The sequence below is a fragment of the Bufo gargarizans genome, chromosome 6, assembly GCF_014858855.1.
Source record: "Bufo gargarizans isolate SCDJY-AF-19 chromosome 6, ASM1485885v1, whole genome shotgun sequence".
NCBI lineage: Eukaryota > Metazoa > Chordata > Amphibia > Anura > Bufonidae > Bufo > Bufo gargarizans.
The window spans coordinates 5,388,721-5,401,842 of NC_058085.1; positions in this window are offsets into that span (position 1 = coordinate 5,388,721).

Consider the following 13,122-nt stretch of genomic DNA (forward strand, 5'->3'; position numbering starts at 1 on the left):
TCGCAGATGCAGCTCAGGATGTGCTTCCCTGGCCCTGCTCCTCAGAGCTGCTGACGCAGTACGTCCTGAGACTGAAGTCAGGTGCGGGTCCTACCTCTGGGACCCGCACCTACACTGAGAACGGAGCGGGGAGAGCAGTGGCTGGAGGACTCAGGGTTTCCCAGATTCCGGCCACCGCCAAACCCTATCCCCATACAAGTGAATGGGAGCGCACCATGCTTGTGTGGCCACAGTTCCTATTCATTTCTGAGGGGCCAACAGAAATAGCCGATCCAGCGCTCGGCTATTTTTGCCGGCCCCATAGAAATGAATGGAGGACGGCTGCACATACGCAGTGTGCCCTCCACCACCTTTCTCCACTCTGTTCTCGGTGTAGGTGCGGGTCCCAGCAATATGCCTCCATTGTCTGTGATGGGACAACTCCTTTAAGTGTTCCACCCACATTTCCATTATGTCATTTATGGTCTAGAACTGCATTTGTAGAGAAATAGTATTTTTATGACAATGGGATGATGTACTATATGCAGTGGCGTAACTAGAGGCCTTTCCTCAGCATCAAACCCTTCTTCTGCCAGGGAGGAGACTGGAGAAGCCAGCGCAATTCCTCGCCTGTATTGTTTTGTACCTGAATCCCTCCAGTAAAGAAGCCCCCTGGTTACTGCAGACCCTGACTCTCTGGACTTATTTCCCATTGGGGTGCACCACACCTTACCATCCCTTCCGGAGAGCAGCAACACGTGGTGACACCTCGACGGTGTCCGGGGGAACCAGGGGAACGTTGGGACCACCCTAAATATGGCCACTGCATAACCGTGTATCAGAGGTCTCTGGAGGCACAGGGTTCATAAACTGATGTTTGAAGAGTGTTCATGATGAGGATCAGGATGATTTGGCAAGCTCCTCTACTATACAACTTTGACATGGAAATGTGCCTGGTGGAGGTTGATTAGACTTGTTGAGGGTACTTCAAGATCTAGCTGGAGAAGACCTCGTTATTCGGGCTGCCTCGGGTAGGCTGGTAGTGGCAGACCTCGTAGACTGCTTGTGCTAGTGTGCAGCACTTAAAGCTATACTGCTATTTATTATTTATGGGAATCACCACAATCTTATCACATAATTCACAACCACAACAAATCTTTTGCAGTATTAATCCTGGTGCTGATATTGTGCCACCTGACGTATTGGTCTGAGTCACAGTTACAGTATATTGTAGTGAACTTTGAACAATAACCTTTTTTTAAAAAAAAATGAGACTAGTAAAAAGAAAAAAAATAATCAGTTGATCTTACTGACCGTATATTGTAGTGAACAATGTCCAACCGACAATTTTTTTCAATTTTTTTTATTTTTTTTTTATTTAATTGCAGACCCTTGTGCCCGATGTTCTGTTACACTTATATTTTACTGGACTGTATGAAATATTGTGTTAAAAATAAAATGTCTGGTAAAAGACAAAGTGGCAGTGGACAGGGTAATGTAAGATAAATCTCCTCTGGCATGTCATCCGGCAATGAGAAAGAGGGATGACAGTACCGCAAGTACCAGCAGCAGTATTGTTTGCACCAGCCATCCCGCCAGACAGCAGGTTGATGCTAATATTACCTCTGATTGTGACACTGCGCCTTGGAGACAGTGTTCACTGTATTCTTCCTCCATAACAGTAATTTGATGCCGATAGAAGCCTTTCTTTACTATCTTTACACTGACCGTTCCTAGTGGAGAGCACCCAAAGAAGATATTCCTCATAGTCCTCCTATTAATGTTGTATGAGAGCAGTCAACATATGGACTGCCATAAGGAGGAGGTTCAGGTGATGGAAGACATGATGACTTAAATGCTTAGACTTCTGGGTCAGTAAATTGGACCAGTGGCAGAAACTGGCACAGTTTGCCATTGGTGTACTGTGAGAGAAGGTATTCAGTACGGCAGGTGGCGGTGTCACACTGAAACAGAAAAGAATCTCCTGCATAAGTGTGGAACACACAACTACAAATCTCCTGCCCTTTTATTTATGTTCCATGTTGTAATGCTGCTGCCCTGCACAACCACATATCTGCAGGTATAGAGAGAAAGAAAAAGGCGAGGGTTATTCCAATCTGGTGGAAGGATATAACTAGAGGCGCCAGTGGATGGAGAACAGGAAGATGTAAAAAAGCAGAGGCAGGAGAAAGAGAAAAAATGTGTAAAAGGGGAGGCAGCTGGAAGGGGTGTTCACACCGAAAGAATTCGGTGTGTAAGAGAATAAAGGAGAGTGACTAATATGTCATAAAAATTTACACCCCTATGAGAAGCGCCAAAAGCCCCAGGATATAAGGAAGATGAAATTAAGTAAGCAATTAAGGTATGGTAGATCATATAACCAGATCAGGGTAACCAGGAGAAGAAGGTGAACTCAGTGAACAGTAGACACACCACTGAGGCGTCCTAAAGTAAACAATGAGTAAAAGTATTCACATATGGTCAACCTATATGGTATATTAGAAAAGCCAAAAATAATCAACTCACTTCACGGGGGGTGGCCAGCTGGATAAGCTCAAGACACCAGCATGGACCAATACCCCCCAATCCGGAGTGCCTGTAGAGTCGTCCAACACTGACGATTGCCCAGTATGAAAAGGAAAGGCTTCACTTCAGTGGTATTGTTTGAAGACTTTGGCTTCTTTATTAATTCATAAAAGGCTCAACGCGTTTCGGGGTATGCAAACCCCTTCTTCAGGAGCAAGTACAGACAGAATAAAAATAAGCTTATAATAATAATACCTGGTGGCCCTATATATAGGGCTTGTGAAAGGATGCCAATATGGAGTCTTTTGGCGCCAAAAAGGAGGGGGTGGAGACCACGTGGGACGCGGATGGGCGTAGACCGCCTCCTCTCTCAATCAGGGAATGCTGTAGGAGCGCAAATAATGAACTTCCGGTATCCGATGCGTTCCAGCCTGGAACGCACCCGGAACTTCCGGTCCGGCGGGCGCTCCAACCTGGAACGCACAGAGAGCCGGGATACATCACTTCCGGTGTGCGTCTCAAGCTGGACCGCATAGACTAACTTCCGGTCCGGCGGTGAAAGTGCCAGTTAATACAAATCGTATATCTAGAGGAGGGAATCGCATATATAACGGCATAAGGGGCACACAAGGATTCATACAACCCCATATGTGCACATGGGCTTATACCACTTATATAAAGACACATTTTGGCAATCAATTGATACATATATATATACACACAAACATATATATACATATATATATATATATACACAGACATAAAAAGCAGTAGAAAAAGAAGGAAATATATATAAATAGAATAAAATGGACATGGGGAAGAGATTTTTTAAGAAAACCAAAAGTATAGTTAAAATATAATTAAAAACTAATAATAAAAATATTAAAAGTATTATGATTTTTAACAGTCTCTTAATTCCCTTCCTCTATAACATTATTAAAAAAGGGGATCAAAAATAATCAAAGAAAGGAGAATCCCATCAATAATTGACATATTCAAGTGCCTCATTTAGGCCAAATGGCGCTAATGTATTGAGATGATATATCCAGAACATTTCTTTAAGGCTGAGTTGTTGAAAAGAAGATGGTACGTATTCTAGTGGAATCATCTTGAGGGTAGCCGAATTTCTTCATGCTTAAGGGCAAAATGGCGTGGTACACTGTGAGTAGTGGTTTTTCTATTAATATTGGAGCGATGCTCATTCATACGCTCCCTTAGGGTTTGGGTGGTACGACCCACATAATAGAGCCCACACGGACACCAAAGTAAATAAACAACATTCGTTGTACCACAGTTCATATGGTGTTTGAAGGAAATCTTATTGTTAAGTGTTGGTAAGTGAAATTCGCCTGTTGCACATTGTAGCATAGCGCAACACTTGCATCTTCTTAATCCACATTTAAATACACCTTTGGTCGTTCCTTGTTTTTTGTCGTGGGGTGTCAGGCTACTTCTCTCACTGGTTAGCTTTGGGCAAGAGGGGGCTATTATATTCTTAAGTGTTTTGGCTCTACGATAGATTAGATTCGGTTGTTTGGGGATTTGTTTGCCTAAAATAGGGTCTTTTTGTAGAATTGGCCAATACTTATTAAGGATCTGTCTTATGATATTGTGTTTAGAATTGTATCTTGTAATAAGACTGGGTTTGTACACAAAAGGGTTAGTTTGATTCTTAATTTTTGGTTTGAGACTGGTCGTTTGTGTCTCCTTAAGGACTCTATTTTTTGATTCTCCAATGAGTTGCAAGGGGTAACCCTTGGCGATGAATCTATCGCCTAACAGATCTAATTGTTCCCTCATTACCTTGTCCTCAGTGCAATTCCGCCTAATACGTCTCATTTGGCTATAGGGTATGTTACTCTTCCATTTATAATGGTGACAACTATTAAAATCTAGGTAACTATTTGTATCAACGTTTTTAAAAGAAGTTTTTGTCAGAATTCTATTATTGACAATATTCAGATATATTGTCAATAATAGAATTCTGACAAAAACTTCTTTTAAAAACGTTGATACAAATAGTTACCTAGATTTTAATAGTTGTCACCATCATAAATGGAAGAGTAACATACCCTATAGCCAAATGAGACGTATTAGGCGGAATTGCACTGAGGACAAGGTAATGAGGGAACAATTAGATCTGTTAGGCGATAGATTCATCGCCAAGGGTTACCCCTTGCAACTCATTGGAGAATCAAAAAATAGAGTCCTTAAGGAGACACAAACGACCAGTCTCAAACCAAAAATTAAGAATCAAACTAACCCCTTTGTGTACAAACCCAGTCTTATTACAAGATACAATTCTAAACACAATATCATAAGACAGATCCTTAATAAGTATTGGCCAATTCTACAAAAAGACCCTATTTTAGGCAAACAAATCCCCAAACAACCGAATCTAATCTATCGTAGAGCCAAAACACTTAAGAATATAATAGCCCCCTCTTGCCCAAAGCTAACCAGTGAGAGAAGTAGCCTGACACCCCACGACAAAAAACAAGGAACGACCAAAGGTGTATTTAAATGTGGATTAAGAAGATGCAAGTGTTGCGCTATGCTACAATGTGCAACAGGCGAATTTCACTTACCAACACTTAACAATAAGATTTCCTTCAAACACCATATGAACTGTGGTACAACGAATGTTGTTTATTTACTTTGGTGTCCGTGTGGGCTCTATTATGTGGGTCGTACCACCTAAACCCTAAGGGAGCGTATGAATGAGCATCGCTCCAATATTAATAGAAAAACCACTACTCACAGTGTACCACGCCATTTTGCCCTTAAGCATGAAGAAAATTCGGCTACCCTCAAGATGATTCCACTAGAATACGTACCATCTTCTTTTCAACAACTCAGCCTTAAAGAAATGTTCTGGATATATCATCTCAATACATTAGCGCCATTTGGCCTAAATGAGGCACTTGAATATGTCAATTATTGATGGGATTCTCCTTTCTTTGATTATTTTTGATCCCCTTTTTTAATAATGTTATAGAGGAAGGGAATTAAGAGACTGTTAAAAATCATAATACTTTTAATATTTTTATTATTAGTTTTTAATTATATTTTAACTATACTTTTGGTTTTCTTAAAAAATCTCTTCCCCATGTCCATTTTATTCTATTTATATATATATTTCCTTCTTTTTCTACTGCTTTTTATGTCTGTGTATATATATATATGTATATATATGTTTGTGTGTATATATATATATATATATATATATATATGTATCAATTGATTGCCAAAATGTGTCTTTATATAAGTGGTATAAGCCCATGTGCACATATGGGGTTGTATGAATCCTTGTGTGCCCCTTATGCCGTTATATATGCGATTCCCTCCTCTAGATATACGATTTGTATTAACTGGCACTTTCACCGCCGGACCGGAAGTTAGTCTATGCGGTCCAGCGTGAGACGCACACCGGAAGTGATGTATCCCGGCTCTCTGTGCGTTCCAGGTTGGAGCGCCCGCCGGACCGGAAGTTCCGGGTGCGTTCCAGGCTGGAACGCATCGGATACCGGAAGTTCATTATTTGCGCTCCTACAGCATTCCCTGATTGAGAGAGGAGGCGGTCTACGCCCATCCGCGTCCCACGTGGTCTCCACCCCCTCCTTTTTGGCGCCAAAAGACTCCATATTGGCATCCTTTCACAAGCCCTATATATAGGGCCACCAGGTATTATTATTATAAGCTTATTTTTATTCTGTCTGTACTTGCTCCTGAAGAAGGGGTTTGCATACCCCGAAACGCGTTGAGCCTTTTATGAATTAATAAAGAAGCCAAAGTCTTCAAACAATACCACTGAAGTGAAGCCTTTCCTTTTCATACTGGGCAATCGTCAGTGTTGGACGACTCTACAGGCACTCCGGATTGGGGGGTATTGGTCCATGCTGGTGTTCTGAGCTTATCCAGCTGGCCACCCCCCGTGAAGTGAGTTGATTATTTTTGGCTTTTCTAATATACCATATAGGTTGACCATATGTGAATACTTTTACTCATTGTTTACTTTAGGACTCCTCAGTGGTGTGTCTACTGTTCACTGAGTTCACCTTCTTCTCCTGGTTACCCTGATCTGGTTATATGATCTACCATACCTTAATTGCTTACTTAATTTCATCTTCCTTATATCCTGGGGCTTTTGGCGCTTCTCATAGGGGTGTAAATTTTTATGACATATTAGTCACTCTCCTTTATTCAACCACATATCTGCCACTACTACTACTACTTCATGTGCTACATTGTAATGCTGCTGCCACTACTACTATACCTGCACAGCTGCATATCTCCTGCCAGGCCCATCATGTTCCATACTGTACTGCTACTGCCGCTACTACTACCCCTACAGAGCCACACATCTCCTGCCTTGTCCATCATGTTACATACTGTACTGCTACTGCCGCTACTACTACCCCTACAGAGCCACACATCTCCTGCCTTGTCCATCATGTTTGATGCTGTACTGCTACTGCTGCTACTACTACCCCTACACAGCCACACATCTCCTTGCCACGGATGAAGTTAGCAGAAAGCTGGAACATATAAATAAATGAGCGACTGGCTTGATCCCAAACTAAGGAGCTTATAGGTGAGCCCTATAAAACCCTAAGAGCTCTCCCTGACTGCTATGCACATGCAAGGGTCTGTATGGTAGACGATTGCATGCCTGCGTACCTAATACTGTGTGACACCTGAAAACCCTATAATAGTGAGGGGACACAAGCACCGGCACCCTGCACTTAATACGGACGGAGTCAGGGTCACCTAGAATCAAGCCAGCAAGGAAACACCATAAAGTAAAAGACTTATCTGTACAAACAGCAGAAGCAGCCTCCAGCAGTGAACACCTCATCCAGGAAGTAGTATAAACCACAAAGTGAGGCAGTATGGGAGGGAATATAAAGGAAGACGATTAGTCGAAATAAGTGACACCTGGCAGAAGGAAAGGAGATGATAAAGTGAAACTAAATGTCACGGCGATGCCAGATGATGTTAACGGCTGCTCGGCCAGGACGACAGGATTAGGGAGCAGGTCACCTCCTAAAGCATCCCTAACCTGACCCTAACTCCTAGCTGCATGGGCCGACCTTTAAGGTAGGAGGACCCATGCTCAGGAACCTCGGATCTCTAACTCACCCTCCGACCGGTCCCTGGACTAGGAGTCAGGGTAAGACAACCTGTTCCTTCTGGACACGGAGGAACAGGGGTCTCACTGGCCAAGCTGCAGGGAAAAGGGGAACACTAAGGCCCCTTTCACACGGGCGATTTTTCCGTGCGGATGCGAAGCGTGAAGTGAACGCGTGGCACCCGCACTGACCCATTCATTTCTATGGGGCTGTGCACATGAGCGGTGATTTTCACGCATCACTTGTGCGTTGAGTAAAAATCGCAGCATGCTCTATATTGTGCGTTTTTCACGCGACGCAGGCCCCATAGAAGTGAATGGGGCTGGCAGAATAACGCAGTAAATCCGGATACCACACTTCAGAATTTAAAGACAGGAAGTAGGCGTTTTTTAGCGTCTGTCTGCGTCTATCTGCGTCAGTTTGGTGTCTGAGAAGAGGGAGAAAGTTTGCTGCCAAACTTTTCCAGCCCTTGCGGAGTGAAAAAATGCCCAAATCACCACACGTCATTGACGTTGAAAAACTGATTGTCCTGGTGCAGGAGAGGCCCTGCATCTGGGATCTTCGGGCTGCCGAGTACCAGGACCGCTACAAAAAGGATGCTGCCTGGTCGGAAATTACCCAGGATCTTTTTGCCCCAATCTGGGAGAAGACACAAGGCCCAAGTAGAAGGAATTTAAGTAAGTACACAATGTATACCACGTTTGAGCCTTTCAGTACTCCCTAGTATATAGGCGTAGTTATACGTTATTGTTCCTAGTATATAGACGTAGTTATACGTTATTGTTCCTAGTATATAGGTGTAGTTATACGTTAGTGTTCCTAGTATATAGACGTAGTTATACGTTATTGTTCCTAGTATATAGATGTAGTTATACGTTAGTGTTCCTAGTATATAGACGTAGTTATACGTTATTGTTCCTAGTATATAGACGTTAATTGACTATTTTTAATGAATAGATGTAGATATTGATACCTGTTCCTTTCATGTCTTTGTATTACCAGTTGAGGAGGTCAAGAATCGTTGGCGGAGCTGCAGGGACCAGTTCCGCAAAGAGATGAAACATCGTGGGCAGAGCGGGTCTGGTCCCCCCAAGAAAAGGCCCTATCTTTTCAGGGAGCAGCTGATGTTCCTGCGCGATGTTATGGAGCTGCGTCCGTAAGTTCATTTTATAGTCATACTGAAATGGTCATCTGAGTAGTATTTATGGTATAGACATATAGGTTACAGATGTAGCAGGGTAATACACATGCTTTATGTGACATGTGATGCTAACTAAATGCTAATAAATGCATTATGCAATAGCTTATCGCGCCATTTTGCTTAAAGCTAACATGATTATTATAGACATTCAAGTTAAAGCGTGTGTGTGTTATTCCTGCTAAATCTGGACTTATAATGTAACTAAAGTATTGAAATTTCAACATATGTTTATGCATTTTCTACTGTTTTTAGAACTGATACAACCTAGAGGAGGAAGCTGATGAGTCGGCCCCGCACCAATCATGTGCATGTGAGGAGGACACCACATCAGCCCAGCCTGAAAGTGGAGCTCGACCAAGCACAGCACCATCAAGGCCTCCTGCAGCATCTGGTGGCGAGTCCCCCACCTCCCCTCTGGCTCTACCCAGCAGGGCCAGACGACGGGCAATGCCTCCTGCCGAGTCTAACATCAATTTGCAAGTTCTAGATTATTTATCTAGAGCACGGCAGGAGGATCATCACGACATGTTTGCCCGTAGTCTGGCCCATTTTATGCGTCAGCTACCTCCAGAACGACTACTGCGAACCAGAACTGCATTAGAAATAGTTCTGGAGGTAGCTAATCGCCCACAAGAGCCGACCGAAATGTTTGACGCGCTGGAAAGCCTGCGCTGTCATGGCAACATATTTAGCCCCCACCACCCCGCAGGTAGTCAGCCCTCACAGGGCCCCCAACAATTTCAGCCCCAAAGGGATCCCTATGGCCCACCAATTGCCCCATATGTGCCACAGTTTCAGGGGGAACCCTGTTACAGTCAGCAGGGCTTATCGTCCAGCCAACCTGGCCCAAGCCAGTACTCTGGGCCCCCTTCCCAGACACAATTTCATGGACCACAATATCAGGGCCCATCATCCAGCCAACCTGGCCCAAGCCAATACTCTGGGCCCCCTTCCCAGACACAATTTACTGGACCACAATATCAGGGCCCATCATCCAGCCAACCTGGCCCAAGCCAATACTCTGGGCCCCCTTCCCAGACACAATTTACTGGACCCCAATATCAGGGCCCATCGTCCACTCAACCTGGGCCTAGTCACTACTCCGGGCCTCATTCACAGCAACAAATTTCTGCCCCTCATTATCAGGGAGCCTCGTCGCCATCAAGACGTTATGTAAATTTATAATTTATATTTGTTCCCTGTTTATTTTTTTTTGAAAAGCCAGAGTATACTGGAATATAGTGTGCAATAAAACACGTTTATTTTTCAAGTTTATAATTGTTAACTTTGGTGTTTATTTGGCACAAACACACACAATACAATATAGATTTATGATTTGTGGAAAACATCATTAGCCACAAAAGATCCATACATTTTAAAGTTTTTATTCACAATCTGTAAACACACATTCATGTATTGGATTTTTGGCCTATAATTGAAGAACTTTGGAGGGTGCGCACGGAGCTCAGCGTACAAGCCAAAAAAGAGTCCTTTGCTGGGCCTCTGCGAAAGTATAGGATGCACCCACATGCGCTTCTTCCGCGGCTCCTCCTCAATCATTTCTGGCTGCTCCCCAAAACAACGGGAGACCAGCAAGTGCAAAAAGACATGGTCAGTTGATGACAGGGTGAAAGTGGACATCCTGCAAAGGATAATCCAATAACAAAGACACACGTCAACCACACAAAAACCACTCCACCACAAAAAATGGAGCTGTCCAACAAAACACTGCATGCTGGGGCTATTTATATTGTCTTTGCATTACAGGTGAATCTAGTGGATGGATCAGTTTTTTTCACGCGCGTGAAAAAACGCATGCCACACGCGCGTGAAACGCGACGCAATCGCATAGTAAAATTACAGCACTCGCTAGAAAAATCGCAAGCTTTTCACTGAACGCATCCGGCCAAAAAACATGACGCCCGTGTGAAAGAGGCCTAACAGTCTTACGGATATGGCAGGTGAACTAAACTAGTTCCACCTACCTGCCACAGTCTTGCTGACTGGATCCCTGTGCTGGCAAACACATATCTACACACAGGAATCCAGATCCATAAGCTGCACCAAACAACAAAAGGAAAATCCCAACTGAACATCACATAGACATCACACATAAACTTGACATAAACTTAATGTGACATAAATCTTCTGACCACAAGGGTGGCCCCCACTGGCAGGTGTAAAACACAGGAGGCTGCTCCAGCTAAGCATGGCTGAAGCAACCCCCAGACATGTGCTGCACACTGAGGCTTTATAGGCCCAACAAACACACCCAGAGCACACACACACACTGGGAAGGGAGTTAACCCTTCCAGCACCAGGGAAGGGAAACACAAACTTAAAGGGTAAGTGTCCAACCCAAGAACACACTGTGGCTGTTGCCGCAGGCAACGACATGGGTGGCAACCATGTCCTGGGAGTCAGCCCGAAGGCCGGGACACTGCCACCACATGTACACATCCAACCAAACGTTGCCACGGGCAACCACAGTGAGGGGAAGATGTCAGTGCACACCAAACATAAAACAGAGTGCACACCAGACATACAAAAGTGCATACATACACGCACACAACTCCAAGGCAACCGCACACATACCTGTTGTCCGCGGCAACCGCACTTGAGGCAAACAACAAAATGCCTCCAGCTGCGGCTGACACAACAACCCAAACCGCGGGCAACTGTATGCAGCTCCCAAGGAGTCACGGCCATAAACATGGTCGTGACACTAAAACAAAGAACATCATACAAGAGGTAGAGAAGAACGTCTGCTAAATCTTCCCACAGAACTGGCGGTGACACTCCTGCCTTGTCCATCATGTTCCATGCTGTACTGCTACTGCCGCTACTACTACCCCTACACAGCTGCACATCTCCTGCCTTGTCCATCATGTTCTATGCTGTACTGCTACTACCGCTACTACTACCCCTACACAGCCGCACATCTCCTGCCTTGTCCATCATGTTCTATGCTGTACTGCTGCTGCCGCTACTACTACCCCTACACAGCCGCACATCTCCTGCCTTGTCCATCATGTTCCATACTGTACTGCTGCAGCCACTACTACTCCCCCTACACAGCCACACATCTCCTGCCTTGTCCATCATGTTCCATGCTGTACTGCTACTGCCGCTACTACTACCCCTACACAGCCGCACATCTCCTGCCTTGTCCATCATGTTCCATGCTGTACTGCTACTGCCGCTACTACTACCCCTACACAGCCACACATCTCCTGCCTTGTCCATCATGTTCCATGCTGTACTGCTACTACCGCTACTACTACCCCTACACAGCTGCACATCTCCTGCCTTGTCCATCATGTTCTATGCTGTACTGCTACTGCCGCTACTACTACCCCTACACAGCCACACATCTCCTGCCTTGTCCATCATGTTCTATGCTGTACTGCTGCTGCCGCTACTACTACCCCTACACAGCCGCACATCTCCTGCCTTGTCCATCATGTTCTATGCTGTACTGCTACTACCGCTACTACTACCCCTACACAGCCACACATCTCCTGCCTTGTCCATCATGTTCTATGCTGTACTGCTGCTGCCGCTACTACTACCCCTACACAGCCGCACATCTCCTGCCTTGTCCATCATGTTCTATGCTGTACTGCTACTACTACCCCTACACAGCCACACATCTCCTGCCTTGTCCATCATGTTCTATGCTGTACTGCTGCTGCCGCTACTACTACCCCTACACAGCCGCACATCTCCTGCCTTGTCCATAATGTTCTATGCTGTACTGCTACTACCGCTACTACTACCCCTACACAGCCACACATCTCCTGCCTTGTCCATCATGTTCTATGCTGTACTGCTGCTGCCGCTACTACTACCCCTACACAGCCGCACATCTCCTGCCTTGTCCATCATGTTCTATGCTGTACTGCTACTACTACCCCTACACAGCCACACATCTCCTGCCTTGTCCATCATGTTCTATGCTGTACTGCTGCTGCCGCTACTACTACCCCTACACAGCCGCACATCTCCTGCCTTGTCCATCATGTTCCATGCTGTACTGCTACTGCAGCTACTACTACCCCTACACAGCCACACATCTCCTGCCTTATCCATCATGTTCCATGCTGTACTGCTACTGCCGCTACTACTACCCCTACACAGCCACACATCTCCTGCCTTATCCATCATGTTCTATGCTGTACTGCTACTACCGCTACTACTACCCCTACACAGCCGCACATCTCCTGCCTTGTCCATCATGTTCTATGCTGTACTGCTACTACCGCTACTACTACCCCTACACAG